A 22,915-nucleotide genomic window follows, 5' to 3' on the forward strand; every position below is an offset into this window, starting at 1 on the left:
AATCAAACCCAAGGAAGGCTCAACAGAGCCTCTAAAAACAATTGAGTCCTAAGTTTTTGCTTGGTCTGCACAGGCCTATATTCTGGCCAAACGCGACTTTAGACTAACATATACATGATATTTTGAGTTGGTAAAGATGGGGAAATGAGACGCAAATATCCATGTTACCTGATGGAATATTTCATGACATGTCGAGCCTTGCCTCATTGAGTTGTATGAAGTGGTCGTTTAGGTTGGGCATTATAGAAAGAGAGCACCGGACAAAATCTCCTTCGTCATTGGATGAGAAACTTTCACATCACGTCACGCCTTTCCACCCTCATCAGGTAGGACATGACAACTCAAGTGAATGCTGACCAAAGGCACGAACTAAATCACCCCTCTGTTACTTACTATGAAACATTACCATTGTGCATCACCTAGTTGGCATAAGACTTTGTCATGGCACTAAATCACTATGGCATGGTGGCAGGTCGACAATATCTTTGTCCTAGGGAATGAAGAAATGGATCAAGCAATTAATGCACAAATTGTGTTGTTAACATTAAATATATTATAATGGAAATTAGCAACTTGTGCAAAGGGTCTAACCCTGTGGGACTCCCTGGAAAAGGATGAAGTGGAAGGTGCCACATAGGCCGAGCATGGTTACATGGACACTACATGGGTGATGATGTGGACATATGCTAACGTGGAATCTACATGGCGTGACACATGGCAATAAGAATCGGCTACATTGGATGACCAAAGTGTCTATTTCTGAGTGAAACGTGGCACTATCGGAGGTTGCCACGTGGTAGGTTGACATCACCATGACATCAGGATGTTGCCAGAAAGACGTTAGGAAGACACATGACGTGGATAGATGATGCTGTGGTATGTGGCATGTGGTGCCACGTGGTCTGGATGTGATACATGTTTCAAGGATGGAGTTTACGCAATACAGGGCCATGTCATTGCGGACCACGAATCTCCTGACAATGTTTGCAGTGCTCATTTGTGAGTTGCGATAGACAAAAGACAAGGAACAAGAACATTCCCATTACATAACATAAATATTAATATCTCAGCATGTCTTAGAGGGTTGAACAAGATGCCCTTGGAAGAATGGCATGAATAATGGAGAGTGTGTAATGGGAAAACCCACTAGCAAGTGATGGGAAAGGTATTGGCACACCATGGAGGTTTGAATGGGGTAAATCTTGAAGGAATGGTGTGGGGCGTCATGGCACTATGGTGCTATGACATGGTGGGGACTACATGGGATTTGTGTGATGTGGTAGAGCCACATATGCCACGTGGCAGTGCATGTTGATGTGGTAGAGTCGAAAGGGGTTCGATTTTGAAATGGGCATAACTTTCAATCTAGGAAACAGATCGAGATAAAATACATATAGTTGGAAAGCTCTTGACGATTTGGATGTGATGGTGTTGTCCAAAGTGAGTTTTTCACACTTTCGGTGAGATGGAATTTTGTAACCTCGTTTCCATAAAGAGGCCATGGAAGTTGGGTTAAGTTTAAGATAACACCTCCCATAGCCCGAGAATAACCCAACGGGGTGGGAGGAAGCATTACAAAGTGGTATCAAAGCATGGTTCTACACTTAGACTAGATGGGCCATGAAAGTAAAAGTTAGAATCAAAACTTAAGGTTTAGAACTGAACCCGAGGAGGCTTGCACGCAAATGATTCAAACTTATTTAGATAAGTATTTTGTCATTTTCATATTATTTTATTGAAGGGAAACACATACTTTTAAACGTACATATGTCATGGGTGTTATTTTCTGTAAAATGTTGATTGGTATGGATATAAACATATTGATATGCTCTTTTAATTTCTTTGAATGTGTGTTGATTGTAGAATTGACTAAGTATATTGAATGCATGTGTTGGTATCAAAACTATGAATTGATAGAATGGTATATTTTTATATATTATTCTATTTTCTAACTGAATTTTAAGCTTGTAATTGTTTTGGCTACTAGTCTTGGTAAAAGGGTTTATTGCAAACTTAGTAATGATGTGAATATAAACATACTAATGTGCACTTTTCATTCTTATAATATGTCGCTGACATGAGTTCTAGATATGTGAACAACAATAGATCAACACGTTTGATGTTGTTATGGAAAGGTAACAAGTCAATTTGTTTATACCGATATAACTAACAACTATGTGTGTATGATATGTATAACACATAACAAGATCCATTTGTAGAAATAAATAAAAGGATGGAAAAAAATGAGGTACAACATAGCATGGACCAAGTCCATGAGCAGGAAAGGGAAAGTTCCCCTGAAAGAGTAGAAACCTTTAAGAGCTTGAAAGTTGAGTTGAAGAGTAGCTGCAAGGTAGAAAATAAAAGGCTCATTAGGAAGCAAAAGGAGTAGGAAAGGTTGAACATAATGCTTCTACAAAACCTATCATACATGCAAGGGTCGTTGCAACATGTATCAACTTCTAAAGATACAGAAGAATGCCATGTTAACAAGGCCAAAAGGAGACCTCATAAGGCCAAAGAGAAAAGAAAGATAATTTCATGTTGGTATTGTGGAGAGGAAAATATGAGAAGATTCTGCCCTAATAGACAATGAAAGAAGAAGATTAGTTCATGTGAATTCTAGGCACATGAACAAACAAGTAGTAACATTGAAGGAAGTGACTTAAAGAGGAAGAGAGATGAGGGAGAATTCCCCAAAGCTCCTTGAAACACTGAAAAGTCCCTTCTTGACATATTTAGAGCTATGTTGAAGTTTCAAGGTTGCTATACACATCGGGAAAGACTTCAACTCAAATTTTGTGCATATATTGATAATGGACACTCTGAACATCAGAACTCAAGCGATGGAATTTTTTGGGAATATGAATGATGTGTAAAGGGAATGTTTTTCATGTCCTTGTTATTATTGTTGACCACAAATTTTTGGTTTCTTTTGTTTGTTGACCTTGAGCATGACCATGTTGCTTTGTATTTTGTCATTTGTTTTTTATCATTGTTTTTCTCTATTTTCGATCTTTCTTCTCACTTTTGATGGTTTGGTATTGGTAGTTTGTTGTGTGTGAGAAAGGAAAGAAAATGGTTCTGGAGAAGAGCTAAATAAAAACCCAATCAGAAGTGTAAGACCTTGGTTAAAACCTGTGCATAAGATAAATGGTAGTCAAGGGAAAAAGAAGATGATAAAATGACTAAAATGGTCCTGGCTGAGTCCACTGGAATAAAATGGGTAGTACCGTAACAACCATGAGAATGGCATAATAAGGGAGTTCTTTTAACCAAAATTGTGCATGGTTGGTATATGCATTCTTTATTTTATGATAAGAGAAAATGCAATGAAGGTATAATCATACCTTTTGGTTCAAAAGGTCATTGGTTGAAAACCGTCATAATACTAAAATAAGTGGTTAAATCTTTAAAATATGATCATTGTGTGAATGGTATGAAAATGGAATTTGTATTTTTCACGTTTTGAGTAACGCGGTGAAGTTATTTAATGGATTCCATTCCACATGGAATATCCATTGGGCGAGTGTGCAAAGTGACCTATTGATGTTAACTACCAGTGTTAATGTGCTTATGCTTATGTTTTTTACCTTTGTTGTGTGCATGAATGAAAATAATAAAGGTTGGAAATTGTCAATGTCTGCTTAGCATGGATGATGACACACTAGAATTGAATGTGAATGAAAATGCATGTATGGAATTTTCATTGAAATCGATGAATATGTGATTTGATGAAATTATGACTAATGTGTGATGTTAAGACCATTTCAGGAACCGTTGAGCATTACAACAACACGAATGTCATCAACCAGTTTAAAGCATAAAAAGCCTTTAGCTAAAAGTGTTGGTAATGACATCCAAGGTAAAAAGGGTAAAGTAAAGGATTTGGTAAGAATTCCTTTAGTTGAAATTGAGAATAGTTCTTTCAAATTAATGCATATTTTCATGGATACCAGGAAGTGGACTGGTGAAGGAGGGAAGCCTTTGGTATGAAACCTTGCAATAACTTTTGTAATGCAGGCTGAGTGAAGCGGAGAATTAAAAATGCTAATGAATTTAATGACATGTGTGTCTCATGTCCAACTCATTGGTCTACTAAAATAGATATCTAATTGCATTATGAAATGCTCGAAATAAATGTGACGCACATGCACAGTGTAAAGATAATGTTAATTCAACTTATTTGAATTTAGTTGAAGCGCTAGAATTATTATGGGTGTAACAATTCGAAAGTCACTTCAAGTTGTTGTGAATTTATGAAAATTGTATATATATATATATATATATATATATATATATATATAAACACTTAAAAGTGTTGGCTGATTGAAAGATCAGTTTGTAGGAAAAGAGTTTGAATGGTGGGAGATCAAAGCCACGGTGACAAATTAACATCACCTACAAAAGGAGCCAAACAACATGAGATCAAGCCTCTGGATGAGGCAAGGACTAAGCAACCAAATTTTTTGAGTATATCTCATGAAATAACATAAATGTTGTGACACAAGTGGCATGCTAGAGCTCAAAGCTTAGGAAAAATATTTTCGAGAAGGCATTGTGGCATATGGCACTTTGTTTATCTCATGGGAGTAAGTCATAATCAAGACCTTCACTATAAGACTCCATGAGTAGTGCAATGGAGCACGCCAGACTCTGACTTGGCCATAAGACTTCATGCACATGTCACTAGAGCATGACATATGGCTATTGGGTTGTAAGGCTCTAATGACTACCCTATGCAAGAAATCCCTTGGACATGTACTTTGCCTAGAATAAGGGTTTCTTGGTCCTGGAAGGGTGAATTCTAATGGGGGCCCATGGAAGAAATCCCTTGGACAATTAGACTACCCAAAATGGAGGTTTCCTAGGCCTAGAAGGGTGAGTGATTGACGAGGGCCCATGCAGGAAATCCTTATGCTAGGTAGACTACCTGTAATGGGGGTTACTTGGGCCTATAAAGGTGAGTAGCTGGTGGGAGAAGAAATATTCCCATGCTCACTCAATTATGAGCATGATGAAGCCTATTTGGAGCTTTACAAAATGATTGTGTGGAGAAGTGTGACTGCCATTCAGTGCTTGCCTCGGTTGAGAACCACTCAGTGATTTGGATTTGAGGATGGAGTTGTATGAAAAGAATGTGTGGAATAGTGTGATCGCTACTGAGTGATTTCCTTCAGCTGATAAACCACTCAATGAGCTTGATTTGAATATGAAGCTAGTTGAATACTACATGGAGCATACACAACACTAATTTCTTGCTTCAGCTGATAAACCACTCAGTGTAGAAGTAAATAGGAAGCCACAAAGATAAGTATTAATTATCTGTTTAAAGAGATTTCCATTTAAGTTATGATTTAATATGTTTTAAAGTTTATATGATTGGATCTCATAAGACTCATGTGCTCTTGATGTAGGAGAACTACTGAATTGTCCAACACAAGTATATGAGGTTGACTGCAAGACAATCAACATAAGCATAACAATATCAACTTACACTACAATAGCATAATGAAGTTGGAGACTTTAGGAACTAGGCCATTTTGGTGACAATAGAACCTTGTGACATGCATTGATTTCGATGAGGAGTGCCCTAATACATGTGTTGTGAGTAAGGTAGAGGTATGCTATGGCTGAGAATATTATTCATGTGTGAGGAAGCCTTGCTAAGGGATGGATCACCCGAGGGATTGAGGAAGCAGAGAAGGGGATGCCTAAAATTGGAAGGTGTGTGATTGCATGGAAGAAGAACCAAATCACCTAAGGGACTGATGAAGAAGAAAAGAGGATGATGTTAGAATTGGAAAGTGAATTGGTTTCACATAATCATGTGCATACTCATTGGGATCAAATATGCATCAGGTGTGTCCTGAGAAGCAATGGGATGAAATTGTTCTCTAAAGGAGTGCTAAGCACAGTGGATGACATGGCTGGATATTGGAGGTGGATTGCGCTCCAGAATCAAGAAATCGAACATTTCAAAGTGCGGTGGAAGCATGTTAGATCAAATGAAGCCGCTTGGGAAATTATTGATCTGATGAGGGTGTCTCACACATTTTTTTTTACTGTATAAGTAAATGTAAAAGAGTCATGCGTATAAAGTTTTTTGTTGGAATTTTGTGTTTTGTGTATAGAACACCAAGTACAGTGTTCCTTTAAGGGGGTTGGGTTTGTAACACTCCTTATGTTGACCCCTATTTTTGTAAAGGTAAATGATTATTATGCAATGCCAACATGGAGAGGCATGGTTAGCTGAGACATTATGTAATTATAAAATAAAACAAATTTTAATTAGCTGACCTAAGGAGTGGGATTGACGGATCCACAATCTTAGGGAGAACTATGAGTGGGTGGGATGGCATGATGGAATGCCACACCACCAAATGGTTACAAATAAATGATGGGGCGAGGGAGATTCCCATGTCCTTCCTTTTCATTCCATGACATGAAAGGAAGACAGACAAGCCTGTAGAAAATAAAAGAAGGAATGCAAGAAAAAAGGAAAGAGGGGGATAACTTTGGGGAAGGATGAGCGCAAGAAAAAACTAAAGGGTCATGACTAAGAATTACAAATCAGAGTTGTTTTGGGTGTGATTCCCAATATTGATGTACTGGAGAAATTGGAATGTGGTGTCCAAGCTTGAAATATTAATGGGAGGATCAAAGGAGGAAATGGGTGTTAAGTGCATGTTGTCAAGCTGGCACACCACTCAGTTCTTTCCCAAAAAGTTGATAAACCACCTATAAAGAAACCCCACACTCCTCGAAGACTGAGCAATAACCTAGCCAAACTTGAATTTGAATCCCTGAGAAAGCACTCCCTTGGACTGTGGATCTATCTCGAGGGTAAACAACTGCAAGAAATATTGTGGTGTAGTTGACCTATGGTTAGGTGGAGTGTTGAAGTTTCTCCCACATTTTCCAATCTCTAAGATACTCAGATAAGTATATTCACTCATGTGTTGCACTGTAACAAATGATATTACCTTGTATGAAGGATATGAATGTATCAATATTATTAATAAAGGAGTGTGTTATTCTTGGATAATTACATTGAGATGGCTATGTGAATGTTTTCATGGTTGGAGGGATTTGTAGGTCCCTGGGCTACTGGTACTTCTAGAAAATTTAGAGCTAAGTTACATAGTTTTGCATGTATCCTTAGCATGCTCAGTTAACTAGAATAACATGTGGACTCCATTGCTTCACTTGGTCATGGTTATTAACTACTTGAGACTATTGATCATCTCCATACCGTGATGTGTGTTTATCAGTGAAGGTAGAAATATTGTGCATGTGGGGTATATTTTATGACATAAATGATGTTGTCGATTGGGAGTGAAATTGTTGAGCAATGTTAGTCTGAACTCTAGAGCCTGATAGGTGGCATGCTTATAATTTGAAAGGCTCCCTGTCTTGTTAAATTGTGGAAATGTATTATGTTATGAACAGAATGAGATAGACATTGTGTATGTTAAGTACGAATGCTTACCTATACTTAAGTAAATGTGTAATGTTTTATTTCTCGTCATGAGAATGCATCAAGCCACAATCAGACCCAAGGAAGCCTCTGTTGGAAATAATACTGAGAGGGGGGGTGAATCAGTATTTTCAAATCAATAACTTTTTCATTTCCATTATCAGATTTATATACGCTACTTCAGTGAAGGGAACTTGCATGTGCACGCAACTGTTCTTATGGCAACCAATGTATATCTAGTGAACTTATGATTCAGTTAATTCATCATGTGTTGATCTTTAATCAGTGCATCAGTACTTTATTAAACATTAAATAGTAACCATATGTAGTAATAAAATAATAAACCATCACACATAAGCAACACACATGAACACCAAGATTTAAGGTGGAAACCCAGCGTGGGTGAAAACCACTTGCTACTGTTGTCTCTGTCTTCTTTTAATAATAAGAAAATGTGTTTACATTCTTGTACTAGTGTAGACTCATACTAGTATGCAGGAACCCACCTGCGGAAGGCTACAACCTTCTCTCGTTCTTCAGCTTCTACTGGAAGGGATCTACAACCCCCTAGTTCTTGTACTAGCCGATATGTTTACTAGTACGTAGGCTCCGACCTACAAAAGGCTACAACCTTCACTCATTCTCCAGCTGCTACTGGAAGGGAGCTCCAACCCCCTGATCAAATCACCAGCCACTACTGGTAGGAAGCTTCAACTTCCTCACTGAAGGCTCCAACCCTCAGTATCCTCCAGGGACCACGTTTCATAAATTTTCACACTGGATACTCCTGGTACACAATATTACAATATGAAGGCCACATTTCATCAAATTTTCATACTGGACCCATTAGTAACATTGAAGCTCAAAATCAATCACCACTGCAATACAACCATCAAAACCAATCACTGAAACTCAATCATCAATCTCTGACATAACTGAAACCAATCATCAATCTCTGAATCAACCATAACTAAATCAATCAATCACTAAAACCTCTGACATATTGAATCAAACAATCACTAAACCTCTGACACAACTGAATCAACCATTCATTCAAACTTAATCAAATTCAACCAATCAACTGGAACAGATAGATCACTGTAACTAGTACACAAATCTAAACCCAGAACATTGCATCAAAAGCCAGAACCAACTGTAACCTCAAAAATCATGTGTCAGACTGTATACGCTTCTTCAATGAAGCCAACTTGCATGTATATGCAACTTCCTTTAGCCCAACCTGTGTATACCTCTAAAGATACTGAATCATAAAACCTCTGAACTACAAAATGTACCAATCAATGACATTATAAAGATCTACTGTCAATTTATAGAGTTCTAAATGGATAGCAACAAGTATCACCCTTCTTACTCAATCAATCAATCAATTAGACACAAACTCTTTATGCAATTAGTTTTACTTTCAGATCTAAGAAGACTTCATTGACAGACATCAGTAAAATAGCAGAATTGATCTGATAGATCAGTCATCCCTGAACATCAAGCTTTTCTTTTGCATACACTACTTGGAAGATTCAAACCAGCGTGTATATGCACCTTCACCAAAGTGAACTAGTGTATAGATCTGCAAATACTTACTTATAACTTTGCTGCAATTCCAGACTTCAGACATACCCAGATCATCACATATAAAGGATAAAACATGTGTTAGCAATCAGATCTACCTTATCCATTATCAGATCACATAATGATAAGTCATTATGATCCTGATCCATCATTAGATCTCATCCATCATCAAACACTCAGGTGCATACTTAGTTCAGATCAAGCAAAGCATCAGAAACCCATAACATGCATATTTTCTTTTAATCTAACACTTCATAAGACATTCATTACTTTTTCACTTAGCCCTTTGATCTTCTCCTCCTTATATAGCTTTAGCCTTTCTCAATACCTCGGATCAAAACAACACTTGGAGCCTATGGTATTCTTAAACGGGATCAAATAACCATTACTTCGCTCAATATTGTGGGCTAATACCATGGTATTGACCCTTGGTATTCTTTCACCTTAATTTCCTTAATTTTTCATCCCATGCGCGCTTTTTCTTCTAGGAGAGTGCGTGCATACGTATAAGCTCTTTTTGCATAATGAACCCACGTGTACATGCTCTTTTTGTACAGTGAACCCACGTATACAACTTAACGTACCTGAAAATGTCCTTTTTCTTCAACTTCTTGATCTTGATATGTATTCCTTTATTCCTTCATCCTATTCTTTTGTACCATTACTTTGTTCCCTTTGAATAGACCTATTATAATGTGATTTTCCATTATACATTACTTATGAACTGATTCCTTTGAACTGCCCTGCATTTTGTCACATATGTAAACACAACTGCCATGCATTTTGTCACATATGATATCTCTCCTGTAGATTCATCTAGTTACCATATACAAGTGAGTTGTTATGCTACAAGTGGGTTGCCATTAAGTACAACACATGTATCATAATGCCAACAACCTCAATAGAGCCTCAGAAAACACTTGGAGTCCTAAGTCTATGCATGACCTGCACAACCCTATATTCTGGCCAAATATGGCTTTAGACTAACATATACATAAGAATATTGAGTCAATGAAGTTGGGGAAACGAGACACGAATATCCCCATTACCCAATGTGATATTTCACAACGTGTTGCATCGTGTCTTGCCTCGTTGATTTGTATGAAATGGTCATCTGGGTTAAGGCATTATAGATAGAGAGTGTAGGATGGAATCTCCTCCAATGTTGGATGGGAAACTTTCACATTGCAGCACACCTTTCCACCCTTGATAGGTAGCACATGATGACTCAAGCGAATGTTGATAGAAGGCACATGATATAATCAGCCCTTTGTCACTTAACATGAAACGTTGCCATCGACTCGTCACTGGTTGGCATAATAATGTCGTGGCACTAAAGCATTTTGGTGCAACGATGGGAAGATAATATCTTCGTCCCGAGGAATGGAGAAATGGACTAGATAATTAAGGAAGAAATTGTGTCATTAACATTAAATATATTATAATGTAAATTAACAACTTGCACTATGGGTCTAGCCCTGTGGGGCCCCGTGGTAAAGGATGAGGTGGTAGGTTCCACGTAGATTAGGCAAGGTTACATGGATACTGCCTGGGTGATGATGTAGACATATGCTAATGTGGTGCCTACATGGCATGACACGTGGCAGGAAGAACCAACCCTATTGAATGACCAAAAAGTATATTTTTAAATGACTTGTGGCACCAATAAAGGGTGTTGCATGTCATCACCATGACATTAGGAAGACATGTGATATGGATATATGATGACTTGGTATGTGGCATGTGGTGCCACATGGCCTAGATGTGATACATGGTATTAACATGGAGTTTATGAAGTACAACACCATGTCACCACGGTAGACAAAAGTTGTGAAATAGGAACCTTCCCATTACATAACATAAATATTGATGTCTTAGCACACTGCAGAGGGTTGAAGCAGGATACCCTTGGATGAATGACATGAATAACTAAGAGTGCATAGTGAGAAAACACACCAATAGGTGATGAGGAAGGTAATATCACGTCGCGGAGTTTTGAATGGGGTAAATCATGAAGGAATGACGTAGAGCACAGTGGCACTTTTTTGTCGTGGGGGTCACGTGTATGCCACATGGCGGTGCATGCTAATGTGGAGAGGTTGGAAGGGGCTCAATTTTCAAATGGGCATAACTTTCAATTCTGGAACCAAATTGAGATAAAATTTGTATCACCAAAAAGCTCTTTATGGGCTGGATGTGATGGTTTTATCCAAATTCGGTTCCACACCCTTTGGGTGAGAAGAAATTTTGTAACCCATTTCCAAAAATAGACCATGGAATTTGGGTTATGTTTAAGGTAACAACTCCCACGACCCAAGAGCAACCCAAGGGGGTGGGAAGGAGTGTGACAAGTGAAGTATGCCTTTCAATGGTGAAAATGGAAGGCATGCACAATAGTGCTTCACTCACTAAGATAGGTTATTGCACACTTTTTGAAAGCAATAACAAGGAACACAACTTACTTAAAATCAGTTGGTTAATAAAGTGTTGGTCCTCTATTTTGATGATATTTTACTATGATAAAATACCACATCCCAACCCTAGTAAACTTGTTCCGCACCACTTTTGTTACATTTTGAACTCATTTTGATTAGTAACCCACTTCCTAAGTTATTTTGTTATTAATTTTTAATTTTTGAAATTTCAAGAAATTGTATGCATTGTAAATCTAGTTTACTAGATTTTTACTAGAAAATAACACTTTTCATAAATGTTCATTCTTTGATACTTGCAGGAAATATGGGAAAAATTGGTACATGGGGTTTTTTCACCCATGATCCTAAGATGGTTATTTTTCCCTTGGTTTCATGAAAAACTACACGTATAGATCTAGTCAACGTGTAGTCAACATAGTCACTCCACCTATTAAAATGCATTTTTTGTTAAGACATTCACCTAGATTTGAGAAAATGTGATTTTCCCATGAATTTGGCCATGAAGAAGGTCTAATTTTATCTAGAAGAAGGCTCATATTAGTCACTTGTTAACCACAGAGATTTTTCAGTGGTTTGTTTCAAATTTTGTGTATAAAAGTAAAGCTAGTGAAGCTTACTCAACAACTTTTAGATCTAAAATTCTTATATTTCTATTGTGAACTTAATCTTCAAAAGCTTCACCATTGGAGCTCTGCTCTAATTTAAGCTTGATTATCAGTAATGTATGTAGTCCTTGTGAGTTTTTACTAGCTGGTAGCCTTTGGTGTGCAACCTAGGTCATGTAGGGCCCCCATTGTCTCAGTGTGTGCACTTCTTTTCATTGTTGTTCATAACTATAGATGCTAGTAAATATTTCCATGTGTTTTATTTTTATATTTATACATAATTAGGCAAACAAACCCTTACTTTTGTGAAATTTCAAGTGTCTTGGTCATATCATGCTTTTTCTTGTCCATACTTGTGCATAACTCCCTATTTTGAATTGTCAGCTTTTTCACTTCATTTTTCATCATAGCTTTAGTTTTTTTCTTGAAAAAATAAAGTTTTTTAATCATATATAGCCAATTCTCTTGAAAACAAGCTTATTAATAAACTAGGTAAAAGGTTAGGAGCCTATCTATCAAGAAAACGCCCTAATGCATGCATAGTTTATCAAACTAGTCTTGCATCAAGCATTGTAGGTCTTGCTTTCCATAGATTAGAGAATGTCTTGAGAAACAAGCTTATTGATGGGTTGGGAAAATTATTAGGAGATTCCATCATTTGGAAAAGGCCTTAATGCATGAAAAGTCCACCAAACTAGACTTACTCAAGCATTATTTCCAGTTTTAAGTATGTCCTTTTATTTTAATACATGAAATCAACTGTGATGATAAGTACAAGACTAAGGATTAAACCATTGGAGGCCTTTGAATCCAAAGAAACTACGACTTGTGGACATTAGTGCATACTTGATCTTCCAAAATATTTTAAGCAAGTTGTGTGCTTTTACTTTCAAGAAGTGTGATTAGTTTCTTTCAGTTGATTGAGTTGTTAAATCATAGTTTTGTTTCATTATTTCTTGTTTTTTCCGATTTAGAGCTTTAGATCTTAACTTGCTAAATTTCCTACTAGTTAACTTAAGCAACCTAGCTTTAGCATTTAGGACAAAAACTAATTTTCCATTTCTTAATGGGACACTAAATCTAAGCCTAATTCCTTACATACAATTGTTTGCTTCTAAGTTTACAAACACTTGGATTGATTAAAATAACATGTCCTAATTTATGTCAATAAATTAGCTTGACATTTTTGGCGTCATTATTGGGGAAGTAGATGTTGATTTAGAGTTAGATCTAGAAGATTTTCTTGAAGTTTGACATTCATTTTTTCAAGATATAAACATTTATGACCTAGAGGAGCGCATGCGGTAAGCTGAGAGATAAGAACACACACATTCACTTTAATAGAGTCTTCGCAAATCCAAGTCATGTTTATATATGCAATTTTGAATTAGATTTTAGTTTTTAATTATGTTTATTATGTATTCTTACACTAGACCTTGGGATTAGAGAGGTAGGTATATTTAAAAAAAAAAAAAAAAACCACTACTAAAACCTCTAATGGTACCACGAACATCAAAAACTAAAAAGGAATTAAAAGAACAAGCTACACCAATTGTTGGAAGAATAACTATTGAACAATTAGAACAAAAACAATCTACAAAGAAGATGTTGCACTTGTAGAAAGACAAAGATTAATGCCTCAACAAGCAAGGAAGAAACAATTACAACCAAAAACATCATTGAAAAGCCAAAGGTAGGACAAGAAAAACTGAGGAAATCAATCCCTCAACAAGTCCTTAAAGAACCACGAATATCTAAGAGAGAACAACCTCACTTGCCTAGTAAAACTTTAAAGGGTGATTTTGACTAGACTAAAGAGTTTTCAAATTTGTGTGAAGGAGAAATGGTATATGTAAATTAAGAATAAGAAAACAAAGAAAGGAAAAAGAAAAGACGAGAAGAATGGCAAAGAATTGAAAGAGAGAGAACGAAAAGTGAAGGCAAATTATGATGAGAGAGGATCAAATGTAGGAGGAATTAGAGTTGTAGCTGAAGAAGGAGAAGACCATGAAGATGAAACTAATTTTGGATTTCCCATCCTAAATTCACATGAAATCTTGGGAACATAGGTAAAAATAAATAATATTCCTTCTTATGTTCTTCTCATCTTCTATGGTATGCCTACCAAAGACCTTGACACTTTCATATTTGAATTTGATATTTTATTTCATACATATGGATACACAAGTGATCCACACAAACTTCATATATTTCCTGCTACTTTAGAAGGTCTTGCATTGAAATGGTTTATGGGATTAGGAGAATCCACTATACTATATTGGGATGATACGAGAAAAACATTTTGAGAAAACATCAACCTTATTGTAGATCCCAAAATTCCAAAGAAGACATTTTTAGCATGAGTCAACAAGAGGATCAAATTATGAAATATTACATATAGAGATTTACACATAATCTATAGAAATCTAAGCAAAGTAATCTAAGTCATGAGTTTACTCGAACAACTTTCTTAAAAGGAATCTGAGATGATAATATAGATGTCCTTAATATTATGGGGTCAAGTGACATTTCTCATTTACCTTATGATCAAATTACTAAATTTTGTAGCAAATACTCCAGAGGAAGAGCTAAATTGGTAAGGAACAACAAGATACTCTTTCAAAAGTGACTAAGGAAACTTTGGGAAGAGTTACAAGAGAAAAACTTAGCAATATCTTAGAAAATTGCAAAATTAACCTCTTAATTACTCTTGGTTCTCAAATTGATACATTAAAAGCTAAAAAGAGGTAAGAAGAACATAGCGAAGTATTTATACTTTTCCCTAAATGTAGAAAGAAACATCCTTTGTGTGAATTTCCTTTGGATAATATTGAAATTTGAGGAATTGTTGCAAAGATACACTCAACAGGAAATTTCCCAACAATATCAAAGCTAAAGATAACCTATGGAAGAGAAGGTGAAACAACGAAGTCACTCTACTATGTTGCAACACTAAAAAGGCCTTGAAAGTCCTGACCTACAAGTATTTCTCAGGACCCAACTCAATAATTTACTCAATATTCTCAATATCATGTACAAAATACATGGAACTCTCCTATGCCACGGCAAGCTCACTGTCCTCGGTAATTTCCAAACCAAACTTATCAACAAGGTTTCCAAAGTCCATCTTATGGAAACCAACCTCCCTACAACCCTCAACAGCCTTATCAACCATCATACCCTCAACAATCATATCAACAACAACCTCTCGTTTTTAGCAATTCCAACAAGCATAGAATCCTCATGCTCAATAACAATTTCCTATACCACAAATAACCTAACCTTAGTAGCTTTAGCTTCCATCTAATCAAACACAACCTAGACCTACACAACTACTAGCCCAGCTAGAGGCAAATCCTAATAGTAAAGTGGAAAAATATGTATACAACGCCAAGGAAGGAACACTTCCCACTTATGCAATTAAAGTTTTACAAAATAGAGCTCCCATAATCATAGAAGAATAAGAAGAAGAAGTGGAGGAAATTCCTAACAAAACTAGCACAAACGAGTCACACAAAAGCACATAAGAAAATCAATCACTATCAACCAAATTACCTCATTTTCCAAAGAGGTTGATTTTGGAAAACTTGTTGATCCCTCTTGAGCATGATTTCTTAAATCAACTAAAAAATATTTTTGTTAAAATTCCTTTATTGCAAGTTATTAAGGAAATACCAATTTATGCAAAAATAATTAAAGAATCATGTTTTGAAAAATTTGGTAAAATAAATAAAGATACAACTACAACTCATGTTATTGGAAACTTGGCTATCCTAATGTCAAAAACAATTGAAATTGAAAAATATGTTAATCCTGGACTCTCCTAACACATGAATTGACTTAGGTGCAACTATTAATGTGATGATGATGGATATATTGCAATGTTTAAATTTACATAATATTCCACTAACACCTACAATTATTGAATTAGTCAATAGATCAAGAATAAAACCAGAAGGTGTAATTGAATATCTTATAGTCCCCCTGGATTCTTGGGAATGTCTAGTAGACTTCTTAGTTCTACAACCTAGACCTAATTTAGGTGGACATCCTCTCATCCTCGGAAGACCGTGGCTAGCTACAATTGATGCATTCATTAATTGTAGATCAATAAAAAATACAATTTCAGAGGGAAGTGAAAGTAAATAAATTACACTATATCCCTTTTCCAAATCACTCAATGAATTAGAACAATTATCATGGCTTAAAGAAATGTATTCAGAGGAAGAAGTAATTCAACCTATATGAATTGTTAATGAAGTTATTGATAGGGATGCAACAAATGAAAATTTATTATATTATTTCATTTCTAATCCAGATATTGAATAACAATTAAAAGAAACTAAGTATATGGCTACAAATCATCTATTAGAGCAATCTTCTAGGAATATTATAAAACAAATTCTTTACAATCTTTATTTCAGACTATTTTCTTATAAACTCAATGACTAATTCAAATAGTAAAATTGTTGAAATTGAACCAGGAAAAAACTTAAATATCACCTCGACATTGGAAGAATCTCAAGAAAAGTAATTTATTAAAGTATTCAAGAAATATTCCAAAGCATTTTCTTAGGATTACATAGCGGTGTCGCTGCAACAATCACCCTCCAAAATTTTTTCCTAAGTCTATTTCGGAGCCTACATGAACTGTTGTTTTAAGCCCCCTAGTGTCGTTACATTTTTTTATTTGTTATTTTTTTGTTTTCTCTAAGTGTCGTATCCTCTTAAGTCAATGTTTCCTAAGTGTCGTCACCTAACCTTTAGAAGCACTTGTGTTATCTAGCCCATGGTTAGGTGAACTCATAACTTTTCTTGACTTGGAAACTATCCTTTGTCACCGTGCTCACACACAAAATGCATTCAAAAGCTCACAAAAACAAACAAAAGCAATAAAATCACCCTTTAAGGTAAAATCACACTTCAAGTTGATGAATATTGTTTCTTGTGTTGAGCGCACTCCTTCAAGCAGAAGAAGTTCCCTCCTTTAGCACACTCCTTCATGCTCAACAAGTGCACCCTCCTTCAACACACTCCTTCATGCTCAACAAGTGCACCCTCCTTCAACACACTCCTTCATGCTCAACAAGTGCGCCCTCCTTGATCTCATTCCTTCGGCACGAAGACATGTGCCCTTCTAGAATGCATGCATGAGCTTCCTTGTTGCATGTTGGCGCACTCCTATAAAATAGGAGCCCACTTAAGTTCCCTCAACTAACTCATGCACTTATCAACGAGTGGCAAGCATGCATGAGCAGATTTGCATGTAATCTCTTTTAAATTATAACCCATTTAATAATTCATTCTCATAATCATTCTCATCTGGGTTGGGCACACCTCTTTGGATCAAGAAACTCTTCGTCAATCTGCATTCCAAGTAATTTTTACTTGTCAAATATATTAGTCACCTTTCATGATTTTGTTGTCGATCTTGCTTTCCTTGTTGTTGTTTCTTTTATTTTCATATTATTTATTGGTGTTTCTATTCATTCTTACTTCTACAAGTGTTAATTTCTTGTCACATGTTGTGACTTTACATATTCCTTAACTCTTCACATTCAATCATGATTGTGACAACACCCATAAAAACTTGTCGATCCTTCTTCTCCACATTTCTATCATTCAATATTGCTGCTAGACTTGTCCTTAAGCCATTTTGTGACAGAGTGCACTTTTGGAAGTTGAAGCCCCAACTAACTCAGAAAACTGCACCTAGAAAAGATAGGTTTCCCTCTTGCGTGCAGTCCTTCATCATGAAGAATTGTGCCTAAATATAAAGACACTTATCTTCAAGGACTCATGTTGGCTCATTTATAATGGACAAACAACTATATATACAAGCATAAGGACTTCGCTCAAATAACATAAGAAAGTTTGGATTTCAAAGAAAAGTGTTCGGTATTATTACAATAATGAAGGTGTAACTTCGCTATAAATTGCAGAGATGGTTTCGGTGCTACCATAGTGACAAGGTCTCGGTGCTATCACAGTGAGATGGTTTCGTTGCTATCACAGTGATAAGAATTTAGTACTATCACAGTGACAAGGACTTGGTGCTCACACAGTGACATGGATGACAAACTGAAGAAGATCAAACAAGGATGACTTGATAGAGGGAGTCTATAGTCTAGGTTGTGAGGGTCTTGGTTATCTCATCTTGTTTTGAATCTATTGAAGGAAGAATTCTTGACCGGGTTTTCCCCTAGAGTGGGGTTTTTCCTTGGTCGTGTGCCTACATCTAATGTCCTCTTCTATTTGTTGATTGGCATTAGTCTTGATGATAATGAAAAGATTAATTGAATGAAATAATAATAATAGTAAACCATCACAAGATCATGTCATTAATAAGAGAATTCAATTAACTTGGCACCTTCTTGGATTTCTCAACATAAGGGCACCTAGTTTTGGTATTTTCTCTTGTGACTAGCATCTTTTCTCTTAAAAGCAGTGGTGCATTTCTATTTTCAGCGCTTGTACTTGCCTTTTTCACTCTCCCTTTAGCACACTTGTGAGAAGCTTGCTTCAGAATTTGGATAATGTTTGGTTACCTCAATCCTCTTGTTGACTAATATAAATCTCAACAATGAATTCTTGATTTTCAACCTCCTTTTTCATGAAGAAGCTCTACTTGATGTCCATACTTGATCCACTAGACCACCAAAATACTACTTCATTGATTGTCCACAAACGTTGGCTACTTAATCAACCCAAGCCATGTTATTATGTCAATCAACATTTGGGGGATAATTTCCTTACCTTAATAAAACTTTTTAATGATTTCCTCTGCGCGAGAAGGAATTAGTGAGAGTCCAAATTCTATTATATTTATACTCCATATTGATTTATGGATAATATTGATGGTGATTTGGATGTTTTGGTATGCCCGAATAATGGGGGTTAAAACCATTCAACTTTGTGGCACTCCCAATGTTTAATTTTTTCCATCTTGGGTTGTTATCCTCCAATTTAAGGTGGGTCTTCATGTTCTCATAAATTGTAGGTGCTCAGTGATCTACCCTTTGTTATTCTTCTTATTGTAATATGTTGCATACTGTAATGTATATATAAGAGAAAGTTGAAACATTTTGAAAAAAGATGCTACCCTAATTAGCAGTAGATCCAACTTTCAACATCAACGGGTTCAAGAGCCTGTTGATGGTTCAAGAGCCCTAAACTAAATATAACTAGAAATAAAAGCTCCTCTACTATATATAGTCGATGAACCCTCTTGGTCTAAAAACTCTCCAACAAATAAATAAATAAATATCTATTGTCTGGTTTTCGTTTTCGAGATTCAGGGTAACTATAATAATCTATACCAACTTGAACATAAATTTAAGTGTACATGTGACAAATTTTACCAATGCTTTGGCGAAAGTATTTTAAAAATCAGTCAGTTGTCTGGAAAATAGGTCTCATCATTTTCCCTACTAACATCCCAGAAAATATCTACTAGCAATTGCCCCAAAAGGTGCAAAGAGAGGTCGATAGGATAGTCAAATTAGAATTGTTGAATTGGAAAAGTTGTACTTTGATTTGAAATAATAATTGTTGTATTAGATTTAGGTTGTTTAGTGTATTTGTGTTAAATTGGTAATACACAATTAAAATAATAATTGAAATATTGAGATAATGAAAGTTGACCAAGATATAATATACCACTTATTTTACCAATGAAAGATTTAGAACTATTGTGAAGAAATATTGATTTTCTAGAATGGGCAATTTATACTAAGAGGAAACCGCAGGTATATATTACTTTTGCCTCATTTTAGACATGCTATGACATTTGATGAAGGGCATTCAATATTTTTGTTGCCAATCTTTGATATGGTCTCACTCACATCTTATGCGTATGTTGATTATCTTTACTTCCAATTTTTTAATATTGATAAGAAGAGGTTTTATAACCAATGTCCAAATTCACATAATAAATTGGCAAGACGGACTTACACTCATCATTATCATTAAGGATATTTTTGTTGAATTGATATGCATTCTATTCATTATCTTTGACTTCAAATAATCTAATATTGATAGGAAAAGGTTTAGTAACCAATATCCATGTTTATCATTTTAAATATTATCAATATCATGGCTTTGTACTTATTATTAAGACTTTTTTGTAAAATTGAAATGCACTATTTTGATTATCAATTATTTTTATTTTTTGAAATTAATAAAAAATTGTGTTATAACCAACTTCTAAGTTTACATGATAGACTAAAGGTATTGTAAACCTATAAGAATATTTTGACAAAATTGACATATATTATGTTCATTATCTTTTATTTACAATTTTCTAGTTGTTTATAGGTGATTATATTTTGGAATTAGATGGAAGGTTCCAAATTGAATGATGGAGATATGGTAATCCTCTTTCTTAATCTTCATCATTTAAAGCTAGATTTATCTAATTGTTAATTAGGTGATTATATTTTGGAATTAGATGGAAGGTTCCAAATTGAATGATGGAGATATGGTAATCCTCTTTCTTAATCTTCATCATTTAAAGCTAGATTTATCTAATTGTTAATTATGGTTCTTTGCAACTCCTTTAGTTGTCAGATATAGTCAAATGTTGTGAAATCAAACCCCATAATTACTCATAAGCAATTGGCCTTGAGGCATACTGTTGGATGTGTATTCAAGAACTACATCATCGATGGTACGAGGAATATATGGAAAATTTATATGGTGATTTGAAAATGCAGAGATCCTAAAAATGTATTATGGTCTTACATGAAGCCAATTATTTAGTTAGAGGGGTGACTTCCTTATGATGGAACCAAACATTGTACTATGGAGAATTTAAAAATTAAGAGGTGGCAATGTGGTTCCTCCAATTGAAGTGGGTGTGTATTTCATCCATAACTTCATCTAGGAAAACTTATGGTTATCTATGATTCATTTTTATTGGTGTTTTTCACCAGAAGAGATTTTGTAAATATGGTCCAAATTTACATGATAAATTAACATATTTCTATTTTGGAAACTACATAAACATGTTATTGCAACTGAATGTACTAAAATTTTTATAGTCTCACCTCTATCTTTGAGCAGGCTCATTTTTTTAATTGCATTTTTGTCACAAGGATGAACATAAAGACTCAAGAGCACAACGAATTTATGAATTCTAGTATTTAATATAACACAAATTGGCTGAATAAAGACCTCACGACTAATCAACAAATTTCTTGATTAAATTCAAACAAAAACTCCTTGAATTGATTACAAATTTGCGAGAATTCACAAGTAAGCTTCACCTTTCCACTTGAATATTCATCAATATAGTTTGCTGCTTGATTGTTTGGTGGTAAGAAATAGTAGTTTAATTTTCGAATCTCAATGCCCGAGAAAGCAACCCCTTGATGGGGAATTGTCTGGTCAAATTCGACACAAATTGCATCCCAAGGCCTGTTCCATCGAGACGAACAAATATTTGTTGGTCTTGTTTTAGCCGCCCTGAATCTAACTTTCCATTTGCCAGTGAACATGTTAAAGTAACTTTCCAATTGCCAATGAACACGTCAAAGTATGTGTTCAGAATTCAAGAGACGCACTTTATTTTCTTTCTCGGTTTTGTATACTCTCGTTTGCACAGTGATAATGATCCAGGCTCTGTAGGTTTTTCAGAATTTCATTAGGCATGATCTACGGTCTAAGTTTGTACCGGAGAACAAGTTGTGATATGTTCATCCTTCTGGGAACACTCACTACAGCCGACACATTCTTAACCGCTCCTGAATCCATTGTTGTTCATTCAAAAAATCTCTGCATATCTTGGTATTCTCTCTGTGGTTGTTTAGTATATTATGCATTCGTTCCAAATTTGATTCGAAGGTTTCAGCAGTGGCTAGATGAAGAATTGGGTCGGCGATTTACCAAAATTCTGAATACATTTTTCTGCGTGCCTGTATCTTCTCGTTGTTCCAAATTCGAATTGTTAGTTTCGCATTTCAGTTTATTTCAGGTACTGTTGGCAGAGATCACCTGATATCAATTTCGATGGCTAATAGGATCAGTATGAGAATTGAAGAAGGATATGAATGCAAAGGCGAGTTTTCATCCGAGATGGTTGATTGTCCGAAACCTGAAAAAATGTTGGAGAGTTTTCTACAATCGGATCCCAGCCTGTCTTCCACCAGCAGCCGTATTTCATACGAATGTTTTTCCATTAACAGCGAGCAAAGCTCATGTATGAAGTCGGCCTACAGTTTTCTGTCAGAAGCCACCCTTTTCCCGGCTACATTCGGCCCAGATTCTTCATACACCAATTTGTCGTTGAGCAACCCCTCTGCGTGTCCCTCCCCCGTGGAAATCGTAGTCTCTTCTCTGGAAAATAGGTCCCATCATTTTCCCTACTAATATCCCAGAAAATATCTAATATCTCCTGTACATTATAAAAGAAACTTCTCAGAAACCTTTCCAAGAAGTTTCCCAAGAATTTACATGAGTTTCCATGCTGGAAATGCTTTCTGTCCAGAAACAAACCCCAAGTCAGAAGTATTGGCTTCAAAGGGAATTGTCATTTACAATCAGAAGAAATTCTCAATGATTTCAAGCAAGTTACAATTGAACAAAGATAAGGCAAAAGAATGAAACCATGATTAGTTGAGAATTTGTGTTAAACTTTCATATATGTCAGGACTGTTTACCTACATCATTAATAAAATGAAGAATGTTTATGGCAGATTACCATTAAGTATCAGACTAGAAAAAATGTAGGGGAAAGGATAACCTGCTCTTTTTTAAACCAATTAGCATCATTTATGGCAAGAAATCACGCAATCACAACAAAAATCAAG

Source organism: Pinus tabuliformis, chromosome 6 (genome assembly GCF_031772625.1).
Source record: "Pinus tabuliformis cultivar Carrire ecotype Pingquan chromosome 6, CPIR1, whole genome shotgun sequence".
Lineage (NCBI taxonomy): Eukaryota > Viridiplantae > Streptophyta > Pinopsida > Pinales > Pinaceae > Pinus > Pinus tabuliformis.